At 33.0% G+C, this 25856-nt stretch overlaps 1 pseudogene; it reads left to right on the top strand.

Annotated features, from left to right (window-relative positions):
• The first annotated feature begins 5486 nt into the window (after nt 1–5486).
• Nucleotides 5487–21617, top strand: LOC142616843 (putative LRR receptor-like serine/threonine-protein kinase At3g47570; annotated as a pseudogene).
• The last annotated feature ends 4239 nt before the right edge of the window (nt 21618–25856 follow it).

Genomic DNA, 25856 nt, shown 5'->3' with positions numbered 1-25856 from the left:
AAAAACTCTTAAGTGATGATAGGAAGGAACCTTGTCATAAAGCTTCTCAAAAGGGGTTTTATGATCCAAAACAACACTAGGCAGCCTATTTATGATGTAAACTGCTTTCAAAACACAATCTCCCCAATAACAAAGTGGTATATTAGACTGAAACTTCAATGCTCTAGCAATGTTTAAGATATGTTGATGCTTTCTTTCCACAACTGAATTTTGTTGTGGAGTAGCAACACAGGAATGTTGATGAACAATCCCATGTTGAGCATAAAAATCTTTGAGGAAAAACTCTTGAGCATTGTCAGTTCTAAACATTTTGATATTAGTGTGAAATTGAGTATGTATCATTTTATAAAATGAGATCAGCAAAGGCCTAGTTTCTGATTTGGATTTCATTAGGTAAACCCATGTAGATCTTGTAGCATCATCTACAATAGTGAGAAAATATTTAAAACCATCATGAGTTGCTGTGGCAAAAGGTCCCCATACATCACAGTGGATCATATCAAAAGTATGATCAGATAAATGATTAGAGTTGGGAAAAGGTAAACGTTTGTGTTTTGCAATTGGACAAACAATACAATCTTTATTTGAATGAAAAGAGGACATATCAGATACACAATGTTGAAGTTTATCATCAGAAGCATGTCCTAATCTAAGATGCCACAAGTAAGGCTGAGTTACAATAGGAACATGGTAGACAGAATTGACAAAAGACTTCAAAACTGACTCTAGGATAGTAGAAGCTTCTGAAATGGATTTGCAATTGACTGAATCTTGCAGCAGGTACAAATTACTATGAAGCTTACCCAATCCAATCATTTTCCAGCAAGTAAGGTCCTACATGAAGCAATAGTTTGAAAGGAAAACCAAACAACATGATAAAGACTTGGTTAATTTGCTTACTGAGATTAGATTGAAAGGAAAAGCTGGAACACAAATGACACCCTCAAGAATTAAGGATGAAGTGACCTGGACTGTGCCTATGTGTGTGGCTAGAACTTTTTCACCATTAGGTAAATGCACAAACGAAGATATTGAATTAGTGATCTTAGTAAACAAAGAAATGGAATGAATAATGTGGTCAGTGGCTCCTGTGTCAAGAACCCAAGTTTCTTCATTGTAAGCTGTTTTGTTTGAAGGATTTTCAGTAAAAATTGAATTCTTCAAACTAAGACAAGTTGAATCTTGGAAAGAGGCACAAGAAATACCTGATAGTGCTAAATTTGCTGAGTGAATGGCATCAGGGGTGGCTGAAGAAGATGCATGAGAGCTCAACAAAGATAGCAACTGCTGGCATTGTTCAGATGTGAAAGGAAAAGAACTTGGCTGTGATGCAACCTCAGATTGACTAGAATCACCATTAAGACTCACTTGATTGGCCATGGACACCTTGCCTTTTTGCTTATATCCTGGTGGAAAACCAATTAACTTGTAGCATTTCTCCATGAAATGACCAGCCTTGCCACAATGACTGCAGATAGGTCTACCCTTTCCTTTTGTATTCTTCCCACCTTGATTAAATCCTTGAGTCTTGACTGCAAGAGCAGTTGCATCAACTGAAGGCCCTGCATTGAAGCCTAAAGCCCTTTTTCTTTCCTCTTGTATTACCAAAGAGAAAGCCTTGTCAATTGAGGGACTTGGTTCCATCATCAAAATCTGTGTTCGAACTTGTGAATAGACTTCATTCAAGCCATTAAGGAACTGCATTAAAGAGTCTTGATGATGAAACAGTGTGATCTTATCATTCACACCACAGGCACACTTACCACAAGAACAACACGGTAAAGGCCTGAGATTAAGCAATTAATCCCAAGAAGCTTGAAGATCAGTGAAGAAAGAAGTCACTGTTGCATCTCCTTGCATGATTGTTGAAATTTGCTTCTGGAGTTGTGAAATCTGTGGACCATTTGCTTGCAAGAAACGATTCTTTAATGAATTCCAAACCTCCATTGCAGTGTTTCTGTAAATCACACTTCCAGAGATGTGAGAAGAGACTGAATTCAATATCCATGAAGAAATCATGGAATTGTTCTTTGACCAAGCAATCTTTTCCAGAGGTGTAATGGCCATGGAAGCTGTTATAGTGCCATCCACAAACCCTAGCTTACTCTTTACATCTAATGCCATATGCATAGCCCTAGCCCAATTAGGATAATTGTCTTCTGTCAAGGGCTGTGTGACAAGACTTGCACCTGGTGACTCTCCATGGTGCAGAAAGAATGGACTCCTCGAATCCTCCATTGGAGAGAGCTCACGATGAGCAGTGGATGGAGAAGATGAAGTTTGAGAAGTCTGATCTTGGATAGCCATTGACAGAAACACAAAGCTCTAATACCATATAAGAAAAACAGAGAGCTAGAGAGGAGAAAAGATAAGCTAGAGAGAAAAGACTGATTGGTGAATTTCTATATTTTCGTATATTGAATCAAAACTGATTTGTACAATATGTATATATATACAAGAACTAACACCAGAAAACAAAATAACTAATCTGCAACTAACCCCACATTATACGGATCCTAATCTAACACCCAATTTCAACTAATCCCAGAATTACATGTGTCCCTATATACATCTTCTAATAAACTTAAAACTAAACTACAAGTCGTATATTAAAACTCAGGTCAGTCGTATAGCAAGCTAATCTTCCAACACTACTCTGTTTCATTCCTCTGCCTCTCTGCCTGAACTGCTCTGTTTCATTCCTCTGCCTCTCTGCCTGAACTACCTCTTCACTTCTTGCTTGCATCTGCCTTCTTCTTCTTGTTCTTATTTTTAGAATCGTCCAAATTTTGACAACCTGAGCTGGTTCTTTAAGGAATGAAGTAAAATAGTGGCCGAACAACTTTCAATGCAAGCATTTGTTGGGCTTCCATGGTTCTCAATAGTAACCTTAAAAGCACATGGACTGGGCAGCTAAACTAATAAGGAATCACGAAAATCATCATCAAACCCCCAAATCCTCAAAATTCTAGCAAAAACCAAGCCTATGTAGGATCAACATACATTTGGAAAAGTAAATAACTGACTTTATACAAAACGACTACACAGTAAATCCCCCTACCCCCAATATCTATGTATCCCAAAAAAATTCGAAAAAAATTATTATGCAGGTTAGTATCCAAATTTATTACATCAACTCAAACAACTGGTGAATTTTATTTTCATATATCGCACTGGCCCAAATCTATGTAATGTTCTCATCTAGTTGGTTTCATTATTTAATTAATTAATTTTTTTTTAATGAAAAGTTGGTTCCATGATTACTATCATGCTGTTTATATTATTTTCTTATTTTGTGAACATCATGTAGTTTTGGATCACCATGTTATGAAAATAAAATTTATAATTTATTGACATTTTTTGTTGTTTTTAACGAAGATATTTAAAATTCAAATCTCTTATCCATTGTAACTAAAGATACCAAACCCTACTGTGCAAATAATTAAGCGGGTTCAAATTTATTATACAAAGCATTAATTTTTAGGAGGAAAAATAATAAATGTGTTTATAATAGTAAATATATATATATATATATATATATATATATATATAAGTAATGGTGTTTTCCAGATGTTAGGCCTCTCTTAGAAAATTAAGTTAATGGGTTTCTTTTTGGAAACCTAGCCTAAGTCCTGAAGGGCCTCCGCTTTTGCTTAGGGTCTATTTGGGATCCACTTATTTTGCTAAAATTGAAAACTTTTTGCTGAAAGTATTATAGATAAATGTAAAAGTTAGCTGAAATAATATAGTGGGACTCATGAATAGTACCAAAAGGTGTAGTGGAGCCTATGAATAGTAGCAAAAATCAGTTGAATAGTAAAATAAGCTAACTTTTTAATTTGGAGCAAAACACACACTTAATAGTTGACCGCCCATCTAGCCCACATTGAGGCATCTCAGATATCAAAATCTTTTTTGTTTTTTTTTGTTTTTGTTTTTGTTTTTCACCAAAATCCATCTAACAAACAGCATTCAACAATTCAAAGTTTCAAATCTTATCAAAACCAATATTCTTAAACAACCTTGTGGTGGGTTTGGATAAAGCAGATGAGAACTATGAATTAATAGTCTTAAAATTAGTTTGTCCGGCTATGTTAAAAATTTCTTGGAATAGAATGGATTGGAATATCGTAGGCAATGAAAATGTAGAACAATTAATATGGGACTTGCCAAGAGTTTTGTGTCTTAATTGACACCTCTCTATGTACAAAGTATTTGGAGTTTAAGGAAGAAAAAGATCGAGTTACGAGATTAGCAACATATTACAACTATCTAAAAAAAAGGGGGACTTGCGAGAACCCGTTAATCCATCATGCATGTCTAGTAGAAGTAGAACACTAAAAGGTAGGAAAGGATGAGAATTCTTTTGAAAAGGAAACAAATTTTTGTAAATTTGGGATCGGGGTTCCTCTCCAATTTTTTGTTCTCTCTCTATTTACTTACTAGGTGTCAGATGTTTCTTTTGTTGGAATTTGTAGAGCCTATTTGTGTTTAATTTGAATTATGATTCAACTTGATATAAAAGTGCTACGGTTTTTAATGGGATTTTTCATGAGCCTTAGTCTATTGGACGTAAGCAAATTGTAGAATCATGTAAATATTTTCTTGTAGGATTATTTTCTTTGATGCATATTTTTCACAACTTTTCCATTTCACAAATCTGAGAATTTCATATACATTCCTTCATCATAAGAGTTTTGAGACTCTCTCCAAAGATTTTCCATGCATTGCACAAATTCCAAGTCCTACTATTGGACGATTGAAGTTTTCAAAAACACAACTTTAATAAGGGAAATAGTAAGCTCTATGGAAGCATGCCTAAATTTGAGATTCTTGTATGCATATATTGCAATAAATCCACGAAGGGGCAATTTTCCTTAAAGTTAATAACTTTGGTGATGCCATTTTTACAACTCTACTCTTTAAAAAGTAAAAAAAGTATTAAGGAAATTTAATTGTGTGGATTAATTTTGGATTTGTGTATAGAGAAATTCTTGATCAAGAGAGACATAAGATTGCCGTCAAGGTGCTCAACCTTTGAGCCATAAAGCTTCCAAAAGTGTCATTGTTGAATATGAGACTGTTAATACGGTCTCTCTTGTTTATTCACCTGTCGTTTGTTTTTCTTCCCAGTTTTCAATCTCGTTAAATATAATTGATACGGTCTCTCTTATCTCTATACGCGGCAGTTGGCATCATAGACAGCATATATTCAATCACACTCTCATGACTTTCCTACCACTTGCTAAATTTATGTCAATTACGTTCTCTTCACGACACTTCCCTTGATTACTACAGGTTCGATGAAGAACACATAGATGACTCTTCATCAATTTCTATCCTGTCACGATCATCTCTACCATCTTTATAATTGTGCTTTTCCCTGAGCACCTAAGTAGAAGTGAAATCAATCCCTCTGTTTAAACCAAACAACACCCAGTTGTATTTCTTAGCCAAAAAAGAAGAAAAAAAGTGTACCAAATTGCATGGCGCTTTACCGCATGAGTTTAGCTCCACCAACCTCATCTTTTTGTGTCAATGTTTTTATTCTTCTCTTGTGGTCTGGCTTGCTAGTAACCTCTGTGATTGGTGGGAATAATGAGACAGACCGCTCGGCGTTGCTTGAGTTCAAAGCCAAGATCATTCATGACCCTCTTGGCGCTTTGAGCTCTTGGAATGACAGCATCCACTTTTGCCAATGGCAAGGAGTAACTTGTGGTCGCCGACATCAGAGAGTCACTGTGTTAGACTTGCAATCTTTGAAACTGGTAGGCTCCATTTCACCATATATTGGAAATTTAAGTTTTTTGAGGAATCTAACCCTCCAAAACAACAGCTTTCATAATGAAATCCCTCTTGAACTTGGGCATTTGCAAAGAATTCAATTCTACAATTGCAAAATAACACACTTAGTGGTAAAATTCCTAGCAATTTATCCAACTGCACCAACATCATTGTTTTGCGTGTTGGTTTTAATGATTTGTCCGGAGAAATTAATCCCCGCGAACCTTGGTACCTTGACAAAGCTCCAATACTTTGCCATTCAGAAAAATAATATGATTGGAAGTATCCCACCTTCTTTGGGAAACTTATCCTCTCTAGAATTGTTTGCTACACTTTATAATACTTGGTTGGGAGTATCCCTGATTCTTTTGGCCACTGGCGGCTCTACATTCAAGTTAGGGTGGTCACAGGACCACCCTAACTTGCAAAAAAATGCATATATACACTTGCCAAAATATTATTATATGTTAAACTAATCTATTGTGACTATCCTAATAAAAATATTGAACACCCTGACTTGAGAGTTACAAAAAGTGAAGTTCAACAAAAATAATAATAATGCTACATTCACAACATTTTCATAATACTTTTACAACAAATCCAATGTGGTAGATTGTTACTAATTCTAATTTGGGTTCAATAATGATATTATTTTTTTACTCACTAATAACAGCTTTTTGCATAAGATTTATTGTAAAAATATTGCAAATGTAGCATTACTCCAAAATTAATTCTGCCCCACAAAAATAATTCTTAATCCCTTATATAAAATTAAAAAGAAAAATCTTAAATAACAACAATAAATATTAGCCTAAATAACAACAAACATAAATCAAACAAAAATAAGGCAAGACCGAACAACATCAAGTGATGATATTATTCAACAAAAAGCCTATTATAAAACAAAAAGATAAAAATTGCTAAATATTCAAATTTGTAGCTTGTTCAACCTATTCAATAAAAATAATTTCTAATTTCATTTTCCCCTAAAAATTGGTACCAAGAAAAATATTGTAGTTGTCTCCTTGATGGTGATGACAATTATATTCTTTTTGACTTTGCAATTACAACAATTTTGCTCTCTTTAGTGACTCGATTCATAGTTGCAACAAATATTCAAGTTATCACTTTCTTTGATTTTATATCATTTAAATTTCTTAGTGACCACTCTAAAAAAATTTCCTAAAGCCGCCATTGTTTTGGCCAATTGACCAAACTTACTTTTATTGGTATGAGTTCAAATATGTTGTCTGGTACGATTCCTCCCTCAATTTTCAATCTGTCTTCATTAATAAGCTTTGATGTAGGATTCAACCAAATCCAGGGGCATCTTCCTATAGACATAGGAATCACTCTACTGAATATTGAGGTATTTATTATTTGCAACAATCAATTTTCTGGATCTATCCCAATTTTAATATCTAATGCCTCAAATCTAGTAAAACTTCAATTGAACGGAAATAAACTAGTTGGAATTGTTCCGTCGTTGGAGAAGCTAAATGGAATTTTATCTTTTCTCATTTGGCTTAACCATCTTGGAATTGGAGGGGTAAAGACTTGAGTTTTCTTTGTTCTCTGACAAATGCCACCTATCTCACAAAATTGCAAATACAAGTAAATAACTTTGGGTGAGAGTTGCCCAAATGCATTGTCAATTTCTCAACTACTCTCACCATATTGAATCTAGATAATAATAAAATATTTGGAAACTTTCCTACTGGGATAGGAAATCTAATCAACTTGGAGACACTAGAGATGTGGAACAATAGATTATCAGGTAAAATGCCCTTTAAAATTGGAAAGCTTCATAAGTTACAATATTTGGCTTTATCTCAAAACAATTTCTTTGGGAACGTGCCATCCTCTTTGGGAAATTTATCAATTTTGACAAATTTGTATTTAAATGAGAATAATCTTGAAGGAAGTATCCCTTTAAGTCTAGGAAAGTGTCAAGATGTGGTGTATTTGAATCTTCGTATTAATAACCTTAGTGGTATCATATCATCTCAAGTCATTGGTCTCTCATTCTCACCGATTGGTCTAGACTTGTCAAACAACAAATTTACAGGGGTCCTACCCATGGAAGTAGGAAATTCAAAAATTCGGAATACTTGGATATATCTAAAAACATGTTTGGTGAAATTCCAACAAGTCTTGATAGCTGTGTAAAACTAGAATTTCTATCCATGAGTCGAAACTTCTTCCAATGGATCATTCCTTCATCTTTGGAATCATTAAGAGGCCTCAAAGAGTTAGACCTTTCCAACAACGATTTATCTGGCAACATTCCAAGATTTTTGGAGCTCTTTGACTTCCTGCAGATATTGAATTTGTCATATAATCATTTTGAGGGTGAGGTACCAACAGGGGGAGTTTTCAAGAACACAAGTGCAACTTCAATTAAGGGAAATATTGAGCTATGTGAAGGTGTGCCTAAGTTCAAGCTTCCTCTTTGCAAATACAACATGTCCAAGAAAAGGAAGTTGACTAATAATCTCTATACTTCTGCGCTTTTAGGAGCAACTTTGGTGATTTCACTTCTACTTTTCTTCTCTTTTAAAAGAAAGAGGAGAGAGAGTATTTTAAATAATTCACAAAATTTACTTTTAAATGTATCTTACCAAAGTCTTCTAAAAGCTATAGATGCATTCTCCTCCACTAATTTAATTGGTGTGGGAAGTATTGGATCTGTGTATAGAGGGATTCTTGATCAGGATAGACATAGCTACTGTCAAGGTGCTCAACCTTTTGCATCTTGTGGAGCTTCCAAGAGTTTCATTGCTGAATGTGATGCTTTGCGAAATATTAGACATCGAAATCTTGTACAAGTACTCACAACATGTTCAAGTGTTGACTATCAAGGTCATGATTTCAAAGCATTGGTATATGAGTATATGAGTAATAGCAACCTAGATGAGTGGTTGCATCCAATTGATTGAACAAATGAGGCTGCTTTGGAAAAAAGGAATTTGAATCTTCTTCAAAGAATAAATATTGCCATTGATATTGCAAATGCATTAGAATATCTTCATCATCATTGTCATACAACAATTGTTCATTGCGACCTCAAGCCTAGCAATGTTCTTCTTGATGATGAAATGATCAAACATGTGCAGGACTTTGGCTTGGCAAGGTTCCTTCTTGAGACCACTCAAGACTGTTTCACTAATCAATCAAACTATATCGGATTAAGAGGGACAATTGGTTATGCTCCTCCAAGTAAATAACTTTACCATTTCTTTACTTTAATTTATGTTTTTTCACAATATTTCTTAATATACTTTCAAGGATAAAATATAACTCAAATAAGAATGTCTTGCACAAGATTGAGAATGTCTTTAAAAAGCTTTTCTGCATGTCATAATATTTTTCCTATTATATGCTGCATAACTTGTTAGATTATATGTTTTGCCTTGTTTTTTAATATGGAACTAGATCAATCAAATAATATATGTTATTTGCAATTGTAGAGTATGGTATGGGAAACAAGGTCTCAACCAATGGTGATATCTACAGTTATGGTATATTATTATTGGAGATGTTCACAGGAAAAACATCCACAGATAACATGTTCAAAGATAACTTGAACCTTCCTGATTTTGTGAAAGGAGTTTTGCCCGAACGAGTTATTGACATTGTGGACCCTACTCTTCATTTGGAAAAAGAAGATACTGAAACAAGGACAAATGTTACTCAGTCAAAATCGAATTGGATGTCCCAAAATTTTATAGTGCTTGATTTGATATTTAAAATTGGAGTTTCTTGTCCTATGGAATTCCCAAGGGAAAGGATGAACGTCAGTGATGTTGTAGCTCAGCTAAATTTGATTAGAGAAAAGCTCCTCAGAACTTAAATACGCAAAGAAAGAGTTCAACTGAAAGGTAAATTTTTTATGATAGTACTTGCTCTAGCACCCACTACAAACCTTTAGGGGGACCGGGGGAGGAGGATTTTATAGCCAACGCCATGTGATTTTCACATTAGTACCTTATATTCATAAATAATGATAATATAGATGTCGTAAATTTGATAACAATCATATAAGTAAGAATAAATCTAATTGTTTTCTATGATTCAAGAAAACTCTTTTTTTCTCCCCTTCAAATTTTTCGTTGAAAACCAAAATTTTTTCCAATAGGGCATTTAAGCTATTTTTGATTTGGTGATTTCCACCATTTTTGGCACTGGACTTACCTTCTTGCATTATTATGAATCCTCTTCCTCACTCTTTTAGAGTGGTGCTGTTATGTCCTAGACTAGGCTTTACCTTTTTTGATGTTTTGTAATGCTAAGTGGCTCAGGTGCCCAAGGCAAAACTGGTGTAAAACAATTGTTGTTTCTTAAAGTTCAATAAAATTTCTATCATGGTTCTCCAAAAAAAAAAAAAGGTAAACCTCATTCACCACATAACATCGATCTATTATAAAATCCAAACCATTTTCTTTCAAAGATTTAGAGACGTAATTGTCTTCCTTCATTGTAGGTACAGAAGGCCAGTGACTCCATCGGGAAGTGCCTAATGACTTGATGAGGTTTTGATTTTTGTATAATCTTGTAACAAAATAATTAGACAATCACTTATTAGTTTCTCTTGTATTTGTCATTGTTTTCTTGTTCAATTATATCTCCGTGTTTGTAATTTACTTTTGATTACCTTGTTATGGCCGAAGTTTCATGTAGAAAATGAATTCCAATATGAGAAGATTCAGGAATATCGTACAAATATATGATGCATTCTTAAAAATGTAGTGACATGAAGTGGTGGAGACATACAGGATTATGAGGAAAAGAGAAGAAATAAATTTTTTTTTTTTTTTTTTTTTAAGTTTAGGCTAATTCTTTTAAACAATAAATAGTCGCAAACCCACACATATATAATTATTTTGAGATATAGTATGATGTATAATTTACTTTCTAAATTTTATTGTAGATAATTTTAATTCCCTAAAAATTAAGCAAGTTCTAAATGTAATTTTAATCTCTCTATTTTTACAAATATATAATTTTATTATTTTTAGTGTTTTGATTGATATTATTCTATTTTAGGTGTCTATTTTTTTCAAACTATTGTTATTATGCATTATATTTTCATAATTTCTTTTGATACCACTAAAGTTTTTAAGGTACAAATTAATATCTTATTAATTTAAGGAAATTATCACGAATCAAAATAATAAAAACTTATCATATAATTATTGACATTACTCAAATAATTGATTGGCACAGTCAAATATATAGCCGTATAGATTGTGTTTTGATATGGCCTCAAATTCTCACTTCCAAACTAATGATTAAATCAAACAAAAGTCAAATTAAAATTATAAGGGGGAGAGAGAGAGAGGATGACATGGAACTCAAAAAACACAAGACCAAACCAACCCAAAGTAGAGGCATTAAAAAACATAAAAATTCAACAACCTAAATTTTTGAGAGAGAGAGAGAGAGAGAGAGCATAATGGACCGAATAGATCAAAGTAAACCAAAATGGACCGAATTAAACCCAAGATGGACCAAAATGGACTGTACTGGATTAACGTAAACTGAAATGGAAGGATCTAGACCGAATGAACTAAAGTGGACTTAAGTCGACAGAAATGGACCTAAAGGACTGAATTAAACCAAAATAGACCGAACTGGATCTAAGTGGACCAGATTGAACTGAAGTAAACTGAAATAGACCGAATTGGAGTTAATGGACTGAAATGTTACACTAATATGGCTCAATAGGAGTGTAGTAATAATAAATATTACATTTCAGTTTTTAGATATTATAAAGATATAGATATAGATGTCTTATATGTTTAAACACCTTTTTTCGCAAATAATATATTTTTTTTTTCTCGAATTGAAAATTGAACAGTAGGAAAACAAATCAAAATATTGTAGACTTTGTAGTCTGTAGTATGTAATGGCACAATCTGAACGGAGGTGGACGGAATCAAAATAGCCAAGATACTGAATACGAAATGAAGGTTGAATGAAATGATAAAAAGTTATCATCAGGAGCGGACATCATAAGTTGAAACTATCTAAAAAATAATAATAATAATTGGCACCGGCCATCAAAAAAAAAAATGGCACTACTCAACGTTTGTCATGCTCATAAGTCATGATAGTGTTCTCCATTTTTTTAATATAAGTACAAGCAAAAGCAATGCATATCTGATAGTTGAATAAAAGATCTAGAGTTCAATTCCTGCCTGCACAAAAAACCGATTGGTGTCGTGGTTTGATGAGATGGTAAAGAGCTATGATTAAGAGCAGACGCTATAAGTTGAAACTCTCTTAAAAAAAATCAATTGGCACTACTCAATATGGTTTTAAAAACCGGACCGGACCAACCGGTCCGACCAATTCAACTAAGAATTGGGTACTAGTCCGATCTAATAAAACCGCCCAAAACCGAGTGCAAAATCGGTTCATTGACCGGTTCAGTTTTTAAAACCATGCTACTCAATGTTTTTCATGCTCATAAGTCATGACTATGTTCTTCATTTTTTTGTAGTTCAAATAATTGGCACATCTTAGTATGTCATAACTATTAATTTTTTTTTTATCCCATGGCCTTTATTTTTAAAGTCTATTTTATGGTTAAAATTTTATTTTGTCAATAATTTTGTAGTTCAACTAGTTGGCACTTCCTAGTGTGTTCATGACGTTTAAAATTCAAATCTCCCATACCTCAAAGTAACTATCAAATTAAATAAATAAATAAATAATGTGAAACCGAATACAATTTTACATTTGTAATATTGAATTTGAATCATGAGATTTATAACATCGCATAAATTGGTACAGAGTTTTCTCTACCACTTTCCCCCCCTTAATTTCCTACGGAAACAATGGAACTAGGCTTCAACCAAAACAATAGTATTCAGTGACGTCATTTCAAAAGAATATTATAATGTGGCGTTTGGTACGTAGAAATTCACATTACTCTTGGCATCTAGATTCCTAGGAATGTGATTTCTAGGAATGTGATTCCTAGGACTCATTCCTAAAAATGTCGTTATTCCTATGTTTGGTTTCATTGGGAATGTCTTAAGATTCCTAAGAATGTGAGATGATAATGTTTGGTTTATTTCCAAGAATTTTAAATGAATTATTTATTTTTCCTATTCTATCCTTAGATTTGAACGTGAACTACAAAGTCCTTAAAAAAAATCTTCCTCTAAATAAATAATGAAAAACCAAATATAAACAATTAATTATGAAAAATTAATTAAAATTATAATCTAACATTTTAAAATGACAGGTATAATACAAAAATAACTATTTAAATTCTCAAATGCTTTTATTCTTAATAATAATTTTAAAAGAGTTTAATCCATAATAATTTGTTTTATATTTTATCTTAATTGATTAAATGATAATGAAAAGGGTTAAAATTGTCAATCTATAAAAAATAAAATTTCCTTTAAGCTTGGGAATCTGGATTCCCACCTGTTTTAAAGGGAATCCACATTCCTACTGAGAGGGGAATCTAGATTCCCCTGTCATCTGATTTCTTAGTGTGATTTGCAACCAAACATGAGAATCTTTAAACATTACTGGGAATCCTAAAACATTATCCCGTACCAAACGCCACATAAGAGTGTGTGGATTTACTTAATTTCGTTAGCTTTTTTTTTTTCCTTCTTTTTTAATTTAGCTTATTAAAACTTCAAATTATTTAGGTACAAAGGTACATTTTTCAACTTTGTAGAAAAAAAAAAAAAAAAAGTTAATCCAAAATGATCTACAAGAGAACATTGTTCAATGCCAAATTATTTAACACTTTTATATATCTTATCATTAATCTCAATAAGGGACCACCATATTTGCCCACCAATTCTATTCATGTAACTTATGATATTTTGGGTCCAAATCATTCTGCGATCTAGTTGTATTGGGCCTTGTACATATTGTTTCTAGCAGATCCCAAAGCGAATGATTCGGGCTTACCATATAAGTAAAGTATCTTTGCTTGTCTTGAATACTCACGCATGCAACTGTTTATGGTCTCAACTCTCACGCCTTCATTTAACATTAGTGAAAAATACTTTAGAGCCAACTTGTTGAAACTTGAGACACCTTATGCATATCTTCTAAGTAGAGACAATTTACAATAGCCTCTCCTTAAACTAACTTATGAAATCTCAGATTTCCGTACTAAGAGCCCATTTGGATTAAATAGATTTCGCTGAAAATAGACTAATTTTGGTTTAAATATACTGTACTCTACTCTACTTTTTTTCTCTCTCCTTCTTAATCCAAACGGACCATGAGAAGTGTAGTGTTGTGGCCTTGTGGGTGTATCATTTTTTATATTTAATAATTGTTAAGTATATAACCAAGTTTAAGGGTGATTTTGGCTGGGATTTATTATTTAAATGGTGATTTTAATAATTGCTTGGTGAAAATGGACTTTTTGAAAAAGCTAGAACCTTTAATGAAGGTTGTTAAATAGTTTTGTTTCAATAATCAGATTGTTTGGTTAGCACCTATTAAAATTGTTGTTTGAGGCGTAAATTACCGAAAATGAGAAAATTAGTATAAATAAGGTTGTTAAATTTAACATAATGCAACTTACATATATTTAAAAATTAAGTTCATTTAGAATTATATTATTATTTATTTATTTTTATATTTCTCTTATATAATATTTTATAATTTTAGGTATTATATGATTATCTAGATATTTATAATTGGGAAAAAAGTACTTTCTCCCTTTATGTTTGGAATAGTTCATAATTTCCACATTTATTTTTGAAACTTACCAATTTCTCCCTTTATGTTTGGAAAATGAGTAAATATCTATAATCCGATGCTTTTGTGTTGAATCTAATGAAATGAGAACGATTACAAATATAATCCAAAACAACAACAATGCAATTTTCAACTTTTTTTTTCTTCTTTGTGTTCTCAGTGTTTGAAGACTGTGAAGAGGTACTTGGTCGACCACCATTCTTTGGTATCATAACCTTAACTGGCTTTTTAAGGTATGTAGAAAATAATGGCCATACACCTTTCTATGCGAGCATTTGTTGTGCTTCCATGGGTTCTCAATAGTAACCTTAAAAACTATGAAGCAGGGGTGCATTTCCGGATTTGGGTGCAGGTACGGGGCTCGGCAATTTTTGAAAAAGTAGGGTGTGGAGTGCGGCGATTAAAAAATTATTAAAAATAATTTTATTTATATTTTCTATATATTACTAAGCATATTTTTTCATATAATTGTAAATATATACCAATTTAAGAGTAATAGTAGATAATAACTAAAATATGATATTCATAAATTAGAATATAACCCATAAGTTTTTTTTTTACATGTATTTTGGCCATGATTTCAGCCAATTTCGGCCAATATCGGCTGGTTTCGGTAAATTTCAACCGGAATCGGCGACGAATCGGCCCATATCATCTCAAATTGGCACGTGTCAACACGAATCGAAAAAAAAAAAAAAAAAAAGCAAATTGGCGCATCAGAGGAGCGTCGCCGCAAGTCCAATGCAAGTGCGGCACCCATTTTGTCGCATCGGCGCTTCAGAGCTTAAAAGCACATTCACCTTGCAGCTCAACTAATAAGGAATCAGGAATATCATCATCAAACCCCCAAATCCTCAAAATTATAGTAAAAATCAAGCCTAATTGACTTTAAACAAAACGACTACACAGTAAATCCCCTAGCCCCAACTATATATCCCAAAACTATGGTGAATTTTATTTTAATGGCATAATGGCCCAAAACTATGTAATGTTCTCACTAAAGTTGGTTTCATTATTTTATTAATTATTTTGTATGGAAAGTTGGTATCACGATTAGTATCATATTATCTTTATTATTTTCTTATTTGGTGAACGTCACATAAATTTGGGTCACAATGCCATGAAAATAAAATTCACTGTTTATTGGCATCTTTTGTTGTATACTTGTATTCAATGAACATATCTAGAGTCTAGATCTTTCATCCGTTGTAACTATTTAAAAAAAAAAAAATCCTACTATGCAAGTGATTAAGCAAAGTCAAATTTATATACAAAGCATGCTTAAAGTCATAGGCCATTAGTTTTTAGGGGGGAAAAATAATAAATGTGTTTAGTTAGGGTTTTGTTTTGGAAGAAGCGATGGGGTTTGTAAAAATAAAAATAAAAAAATTTAAAAGTAACGGAGTTATGTTTTCAAGAAATTGGGCCTCTCTTAGAAAAGTGAATGGGTTTCTTATCGGAAACCTAGCCCAAGTCCTAATGAGCCTCCACTTCTGCTTAATTTTTGTCCCTGCCAATAGACGTGGAATTACCATCAAGAGTATGAGGGCTCAAAAGTTTTTAGAAATCCTTTATAATATTTATAACTATTAAACATTTTTTAAGATATAGCTTTTAAATTAAGAGTTGTCACACAAGTAAAAATTCCTGACTTCCCCCATCTGCCGATAATAATCAATTGGAGCATTAATATCTTTCCTCCTATGTTAGAAATTTCTTCCTTCTATTGTAGGCAATGAAAATGTAGAATAATCAATGTGGGACTTGAGAGACCCGTCAATCCGTCATGCACGTCTTGTAGAATTAGAGCACGACCCCGTGTATATGGGACCATTTTTAGTCACAAGGGTCAAGGGTCAATTGTGCACTTTGCCTCATTCACTTTCATAGTTAGTAAGGTGACCTTGTGTAATCTGACGATGGCGGATCAGATTATTCTTACACATAAAAGCCAAATAAATATATATGTCCCATAACTATTTCTATAAATCTAAGACACATCAATTTCATACACAATTTTGCAGTATAGGGAAGCTGTACACTATGAGTGATAGATACTTTTTATCCACTTTTTACATAAAATTACCACTTTTTTTTACTACTTACAATCAACTACTTTAACAAGTTATAAAAATTAGTGTCAACCTCACATTTGGTATGTTTGACTTTTAGACTTGAGCAGGGTTACAAGCTTTAGAAAATATTGAACGAGGTAGATAGGAAGGCTCATCCACTTTGTTTTATAATCAAATGTCCCTTGTCAAGAGAAGAAAAAAAAAACATGAAAAGAAAGAAATCACTATAATCCATCCAGTCCTCCTAATCTTTTGGATTAGGTATGATGTGTACCACATCACTCAAGTTCCCAAGTGGTTTGTCCTTCGCTACCTTCTTAATTATACATGTGCTTTAATTTGAGCACTTAAGCAGTGAAATCAAACCCTCTGTTTTCACAGAAGAGCACCCAATATATTAGGGATGAAATTAGGTCTAAAATACTACAATTAGTATCATGTAGTCTATATTATTTTCTTATTTTTTGAACATCACGTAATTTTGAGTCACTATGCTATGAAAATAAAATTCACCACTTTTTAGAATCTTTTGTTATTTTCAATTAAAATATTCAGAATTCAAATCTATTCCTATTAAAAAAATCAAAATGATAATTACTTTAGAATTGAAGCATCATTTTTTTTCCTGCTACGTTAGAAATTTCTTAATACGATGTATTGGATTCATTGGAATATCATTGGCAATGAATATGTGGTGGTGTGAATTGTTCCCACTATTCCACCTTTTCTTAATAAGCAAAGGAAAAAAAAAACTCTCTTACACATAAAAACCAAATAAATCGTATGTATAATAACTATATTTTTCAGTAAATTTAAAACCCACCCAATTTGCAATCTCACACAATTTTACCACATGATGAAATGATCTACTACAAGTGATCCATCACTTTTTATAACATTTAAGATGAATGACCACGATTTTTCTATTATTTTTAATCCCCCACTTCAACAAATTATAAAGTTACCTGTAAAAAGAAAATTAAGTGGAACATAGTATTTCGTACATTTGACTTCTAAGTTCTAAAATTGAGTAGGGTTACAAGTTTTGATAAATATTGATGGACAAAGTTTCTTTTCAAACTAGTTTAGAGAAAAATGCTTTAAACTCTCACTAAAAAATTAACATAACTGCATATTTTGAAAATCTAACAATTGGATTAAATGTTCTTTATATTCTTAACATGCATGTTAAACTTCATTCAAATTTAATATTATTTATTATTTGATCTATAAACTTATTTTTTATACATAATTTAAAACTACAAAAATATTAATTTAGATATTTGCTTGATGACATAACAATCGATATTTGATTTTCTTAAAATTTTGCAAATATAGAGGATATAATAAGAAAATTCAATTTAAAGTAAATTTATCATAATTCACTTTCAAAAAAAAAAGAGGAAGAGTCTGAAAAAAAAAAAAAACATTTGTCTAATATTGAATGAGGTCGATAGGGGAAGTTTCCTACCTTTTGTTTTATTGTCAAATGCCCCTTATTAAGTGGAGGGGGAAAAAAGAAAATAGGTAGAAAAAAAAAATTAAAAAAAATTTCTGTAATCCCTCAAGTCCCTTATTATAAATATGTGCTTTTCCCTGAGTACCAAAGCAGCGAAATCAAACCTAGACTGTTTTCACAAAAGACACCCAATTGTAGCTCTTAGCAAAAAACATAAAAGATTTTGTACCAAGCTACGTGACTGGGAATGGGGCTTTACGACATGAGTTCAGCTTCATCATCCTCATCTTTTTACATGCATGCTTTTATCCTTCTTGTCTTGTGGTGGGGCTTGTTAGTCACCTCTGTTGTTGGCGGGAATAATGAGACAGAACGGTTAGCGTTGCTTGAGTTCAAAGCCAAGATCACTGATGATCCTCCCCAGATTATGAGCTCTTGGAATGACAGCATCCATTTTTGTCAATGGTGAGGGGTCACCTGTGGTCCCTGACATCAGAGGGTCACTGTGTTGAATTTTCCATTTTCGAAACTGGTAGGCTCTATATCACCACATGTTGGTAATTTAAGTTTTTTGAAGAATCTAACACTCAAACAACAGCTTTGATAATGAAATTTCTTCAGAAATTGACTTTTTACGCAAATTGCAAATTCTACATTTGTACAATAACACACTTAGTGGCAAAATTCCAAGAAATTTATCCCAATGCACCAACCTCAAATACATTAATTTTGGTTGCAACCTTTTGGATAGGGAAATCCCTGCAACTCTTGGCACTTTGTCAAATCTCCAATTCTTTTCTTTTGAAAAAAACAATTTGACATGAAGTATCCCACCTTCTTTCGGCAACTTATCCTCTCTAGAAATGTATGGTACAATTTTTAATAACTTGGGTGGGAGTATCCCTACTTCTTTTGGCCAACTGACGAAACTTACATTTTTTTGGTGTAAATAGGTTTTCTAGAAGAATTCATCCCTCAATCTTCAATTTGTCTTCGTAAAAAACGTTTGATGTAGGAGTCAACCAAATCCAAGGGCATCTTCCATCAGATATAGGTATCACCCTACCAAATATTGAACTATTAAGCATTATCAACAACCAATTTACTGGACCTATCCCTATTTCAATATCTAATGCTCCAAATCTAAAAATACTTGAATTTTTTGGAAATAAACTAAGAGGAAAAGCTCCTTCTTTGGAGAATTTAAACAAAGTTTCAACTCTTGTCATGGCCTACAAAAAGCTTGGAAATGGAGGGGCAAATGACTTCAGTTTTCTCTGTTCTTTGACAAATACCACATATCTCAAGGTAGAGCAGATACAAGCAAATAACGTTGGGAGAGAGTTGCCCAAGTGCATTGTCAATTTCTCAACTACTCTCACCATATTGAGTCTACATAATAATAAAATATATGGGAACATTCACCTTGGGATAGGAAATCTGATCAATTTGGAGATGTTAGAGATGTGGAATAGTAAATTATTAGGTAATATTCCTTCTAAAATTAGAAAACTTCGAAGGTTACAATATTTGGCTTTATCTCAAAATAATTTCTTTGGTAACATTCCTTTCTCTTTTGGAAATTTAACTCTTTTGATAAACTTGCATTTAGACGATAATAATCTTCAAGGAAGCATCCCTTTGAGTCTTGGCAAGTGTCAAAATATGATTGATATGAATCTTGCAAGTAACAATCTCAATGGTACCATATCATATCATATCAAGTCTTTAGTCTCTCATTCTCAATAATTTTTCTGGATTTGTCAGCCAATAAATTTACTAGTGTCCTTCCCACAGAAGTAGGAAATTTCATAAATCTACAAGAGTTGAAAATTACTGAAAACATGATATTTGGTAAAATTCCTGGGAATATTGGTAGTTGTGTAAAACTTTAAATTCTTGCAATGAGAAGAAACTTCTTCCAAGGGGTCATTCCTTCATCTTTGGAATCATTAAGGAGCCTTCAAATTTTAGATCTTTCTAAAAACAATTTCTTTGATAATATTCCAAAATTTTTGGAGAGCTTTATCTTCTTGCCGTTATTGAATTTGTCTTATAACCATTTTAAGGGTGAGGTACCAATAGAGGAAGTTGTTAGGAACACAAGTGCAACTTCAATTAAGGGAAACACTGAGCTATGTGGAGGAGTGCCAAAGTTCAAGCTTCTTGTATGCAAATACAATAAATCCAAGAAGAGGAAATTGACTCATTCCTTGAAGCTAATTGTTTCTATACTTTCTGGAATTTTTGGAGTAACTTTGGTGGTTTCATTTCTACTTCTCTTCTCTTTCAAAAGAAAGAGAAGAGAAAGTACTTTAAATAATTCACAAAATTTACTTTTGAATGTATCTTACCAAAGTCTCCTAAAAGCTACAAATGCCTTTCCTCTACTAATTTAATTGAAGTTTTGAATCTGTGCATAGAGGAAATCTTGATCAAGATAGACATATAGTTGCTGTCAGGGTGCTCAATCTTTTACACCATGGAGCTGCCAAGAGTTTCATTTCTGAATGTGAGGCTTTGCGAAATATTAGACATCGAAATCTTGAAAACGTACTTAAACATGTTCAGGTGTTGACTATCAAGGTCACGATTTCAAAGCATTGGTATATGAGTTCATGAGTAATGGCAACCAAGATGAGTGGTTGCATCCAATTTCAAGAACAAATGAGTCTCCTATGGAACAAAGGAATTTGAATCTTCTTCAAAGACTTAATATTGCCATTGATGTTGCAAATGCATTGGAATATCTTCATCATCATTGCCACACACCAATTGTTCATTGCGACCTCAAGTCTAGCAATGTGCTTCTCGAAGATGAAATGATGGGACATGTGGGGGACTTTTGCTTGGCAAGGTTCCTTCTTGAGGCGACCCAAGACTGTTTCACTAATCAATCAAGCTCTATCGGATTAAGAGGGACAATTAGTTATGCTCCTCCAGGTAAATAACTTTACCATTTCTTAACTTTAAATTTTGAGCTTTTCACAATATTTCTTAATGTATTTTCAAGGATGAAATATAACTCAAAGAAGAATGTCTTGTAGAAGACAGAGCATTTTTAAAAAAAAAACTTTCCGCTTTGCATAACCATTTTCTTGTTATATGCTCCTTTGCAATTTGTGAGATTATATATTTCCCATTTTTTAATGTTAGTATATAGCTTGGTCTAGCCTAACCCATCGGGCTTAGCTATGTATACTGTACTTATAGTATACTCTTATTATTTGTACTTTACACATACTGTCTATATAAAGCTCTTTATTGTACAGTGTTATACACACAGAATATACATCAATTTATAAACTATTCAATCTTTCTCTCTCTCACTTTATATTCTTAACATTTAATATGAAGCTAGATCAATCACATTATAAATGTTGTGTGTAATTGCAGAATATGGTACCGGAAACGAGGTGTCAACCAATGGTGATATTTATAGTTATGGTATGCTATTGCTGGAGACATTCACGTGGAAGAGACCCACAAATAACATGTTCAATGATAACTTGAACCTTCATGATTTTGTAAAAGGAGTTTTACCAGAATGAGCCACTGACATTGTGGATCCTACTCTTCGTTTGGAAAAAGAAGATATGGAAACAAGGACAAATGATATTCACAATCAAAATTGAATTGGAAGTCCCAAAATTCTAGAGTGCTTGATTTTGATATTTTATATTGGTGTTTCTAGAGGATGAACATTAGTGATGTTGTAGCTCAGCTACATTTGATTAGAGAAAAGTTCCTCGGACCTAGAATACAACAAGAAAGACTTCAACTTATAGGTAAATGTTTTATGACACAGTAGTTGCTCTAATACCCACTACAAACCTATGGGGTGGTGGGGGGGGGATCATATAGCCAGCACAATGCCATGTGGCTGTCACATTAGTTCATTTTATTTGCAATATTGAAAATATAGATGTCGGAAATTTGATAACATGATTATTGTACTATTCTTATGATTTGGAATGAGTCTAAATGTTTTCTATGATTAGGAAAAATCCTTTTTCTTACCCTTCAAATTTTTTTTTTGTTCAAAACCAATTATTATTATAATTTTTTTTCCCCAAAAGGGCCTTTAAGCTATTTTTGATTTGGTGATTTCCACCATTGGAGTGGTTAAGATTTTTGGCATTGGACTCGCACTACTTGGTACTTTTGTTGGAGAAGCCTTTGATGAGTTACATGTAGACATAGGCTTAAATTACTCCAAGGAAATTTAATGGCTACAAGGTTTAACTAATTTACTGGGAATGGTTTTCTTGTTTGTAATCTCAAGATTTAACTATCTAACGTTTAATTGGATAACAATTCCAACAAAAATATTTATTGAGTTTGGGATTTGACAACTGACCCTTCTTGTATTATAATGAATCCTCTAGGTAGCAATACTAAAATGGACACTTGCTTTAAGCTTTGGGAGGCAATTTTTTTTTTTTCTCAATTCCTCACTTTTTATGGGAAAACCTCATTCCCCACATAACATCGATCTATTTTGTTTGTAATCTTAACTGTCTAACATTTTCTTCCCATACATTGAAATGATTTCTCTCAACTCAACCATTTAGAGAGATAATTTTCTTCCTTCATTGTAGGTAGAGAGGGCCGATGACTCTATCTGGAAGTGCCATCATGGCTTGCTGAGGTTTTGATTTTGTATAATTTTGGAGCAAAATAATCAGACTTTTAGCGCCTCTGCTGTTTCTTTTAGCAATCATGTATTAGTTTCTCTTGTATTTCTTATTTCTTGTGCTTTATTCAATATGAGAAGCTTAAGGACTATCATTTTTCTTTTTTGTATGAATAAGAGAATATTATTAAGCCAAGAAGAAATTTTACCATTCAGCTGCCCAATATACTATTTGATAACTTCATCCCAATCAAAGGCTAAGGTTACACACTGCCTCAAACACAGCCAAGAAACCAGCTTCCATAACCTCTTAGAGGAGCATTAGAAAAATAAATGATTTCTACACTGCATCTGGTTTTTGCGGAAGCCACAGTAAGTATATCTCCTTCCCAGCTTATAGAATAAAAGCATTTCTAGGAACAATGATTTATTAATCCTTGCAGCAATTTTATCCAAAAATAACCTTTGAATAAGAGATGAGGGGAATGCCAAAATATTTGACATGAAGAGAACATTCTTTGAAGTTTTGAATGCTTATTTTTTTCTGTTTGATCTGTCTTGGAACTGAATAAAACCTCAATTTTTGATGGATTCATGGTCAGGCCAGAGAGCTCATTGAATTATTAAAGCACCTGCTGCTTAAATTGTATAGAGTTCTCAAACATGGATGTGAAAAAGCTACTTTGCCATACCTAGGATGAAACATGAACCAATCTAATACGTACACGTGGCTAATTAAGTAACTGACTTCATGCAAAACGACAACACATTAGCAAAAAAACCAGAACCAACGACTTGTAGTATATTCGAACACTTATAAGATAGTTGTTAACTGACATGTCGTATGAACTCAATCAACTGTACGACATTGTCGTTTATTTTCCTTTTTTTTTTTTTTAATCTGTATATCTTTGTACAGGATGCTAGTTTTCCTATGCTTAACATGAGTATCAAAAAAAAAAAAAAACCATGATCTCAAGGGGCGGGAGCCAGGGGGGTCCAAAGAGGGCAACTGCCCCCCTGACTCCTCTGAAACTTTCTTAGCTATAGGCTATGAGAAAAGTTTGCCCCCTCTGATTCATTAATAGGAAAAAAAAAAAAACAAAACAACACTCAGTAAAAAGAACCAAAAATTGACACAGCCTTCCTTAAAAAAAAGCAAAAGAACATGGCACTGTAACAAAGAGAGCAAGGAGTTACCTGACATATCAAAATCTTTTTATTTTTGATCTGGACACAGCAAAGTTAACAAGTCAAAAGAAATTTTAGCCTTGGCTTGTCCCACTTTTTCACTTTCTTACTAATATACTGTCACAGACTCATAACACTTTTGCCTTTTATTTTTTATTTAATTTATTTAAATGGTAAGAAACACAATAAATTTCACAATAGTTGAATTAGTAAATTTTTACTTATTACAGTTGAACTAAAATTTTGGCTCCGCCCCAATCTTAACCCACACATCTTGCTATATAGATCAAACTGTAGCAAGATGTAAAATTTTTCCATTCCCAAATGTGAAATGTGTTTTGTGCATTTTTGTAAATAATGAGAGCTATTTTGCATTTTTAGCTCCCCGGATGGATGGGAATGCTCGATTAGATAGTGTTCAATAAAAATAAAAAGATTTTTCAAACATGGGTTCATCCCAAAAATAGAAAATGAAAAAGAAAAAAAAAAGATTCACTCTTGGGTTTCAACTTCAACCAATCATTCAAAAGCGACCAGCAAAAATAATTTCCCTTGAACACAACCATTGTACAATCAGCTAGCCCGCTCCATATTGATTGCCAAAAATTGGCAACTCTAATTAAACAATATAATCGAAAATATAATGATGTTACCTAAAGTTAAGAGCATTAGTATTGGGTGTGCTAAAACACCTAAAATGCTATTTTAGCATACCAAAGAGCAAAAAAATTCCTTCCATTCAAAGAGTGATGCTATTTGTTTTCTTCCCTCTCTCTCCTCTCTTTGACTCTCATTTTTTTTCTTCTCCTCTCCTCTCTCTAATTGGGTTGTGATGGTGGGTTGGGTTGATCAGATTGTGATAGTGGGTCATTGATCGAGTTGTGGTGATTGGGCTGGTGGGTTCCAATCTGATCATGGGTTATGGTAGTTATTATTATTATTATTATTTTAAAAGTTAGTAGCTAGTCCAATACTAATGCTCGTAATAATCATCACATGGTCATATTATTTATAAAGTTGACAGGGCCACCGTCTAGCGTCTATTACACGGTCTTATTAATTAAAGACAATCAGACTGACCATAATCCCCAAAAGTTTGTTACGATCATGATTGAATTTAGATGCGTCTCTAGCCACGATCCCCAAGCTTGAATTTAGATGCGTCTCTTCGGACTGAACCAAAGGCAGCACATTTAGAAGTTCCCAAAGTGAATGAAACGAGCTTGTCAAACACGATTCTTGAAGGAAAAATGTTGAATTTTATCAAACTTATTCTATACTCACATATGAGTATATCTTATAGCTTCTGTAATGGAAGACATTATTAGCTTTGATACTTGAATGTTGCCCAACTTATTCAATGTTCACAATTCTCTCCCCTCACTAGTTTATAGCTTTTATAGTGGAAGATACACTAGGTATTTGCTAAAGAAAACTTTGTACCTTTTTATTTTACTGTTTCTCTTGTTGCAATTACTTTTCAAATATCTTGTGATGATGGCCTGATGACTAAAGCCTTATATCCCTAGCAGTGGCAGAGCCAGGATTTGACTTTAGAGGGACAAAATTTATATACACTGATGATGCCAAAAAATCGTCAGTTGAACTCCTCATCAATATAGATAGACGAACGCGTTGACTTCGTCCAGAGACGAACCTTTTGTTGCTGTTCTTTTCTGGCTTTATAGCTTTTGGTGCTGAAAATTGTCAGTTGAACTCCTTGTCAATACAGATGGACGAAAGCATTGGATTCGTCCAAAGACGAACTTGCAATAAGATATGAAATAGAGAATTATGGATACACTGGTGTGGTGTTTGCCAAACACCCTCCAATGATTAAGTTAGAATGAAATTCAATTGTAGTATATGGCAAGAGAATTCAACTTGGAAATAGTTTTTTTGGGATGAGAGTTGTGTACCTCTTTGCCTTTGGTTTGTGTGGGATTTTATAGCCCTTGTCTTC

Source organism: Castanea sativa, chromosome 11, assembly GCF_040712315.1.
Source record: "Castanea sativa cultivar Marrone di Chiusa Pesio chromosome 11, ASM4071231v1".
In the NCBI taxonomy this organism is placed as follows: Eukaryota; Viridiplantae; Streptophyta; class Magnoliopsida; order Fagales; family Fagaceae; genus Castanea; species Castanea sativa.
This window is presented reverse-complemented; position numbering and strand designations above follow the sequence as displayed.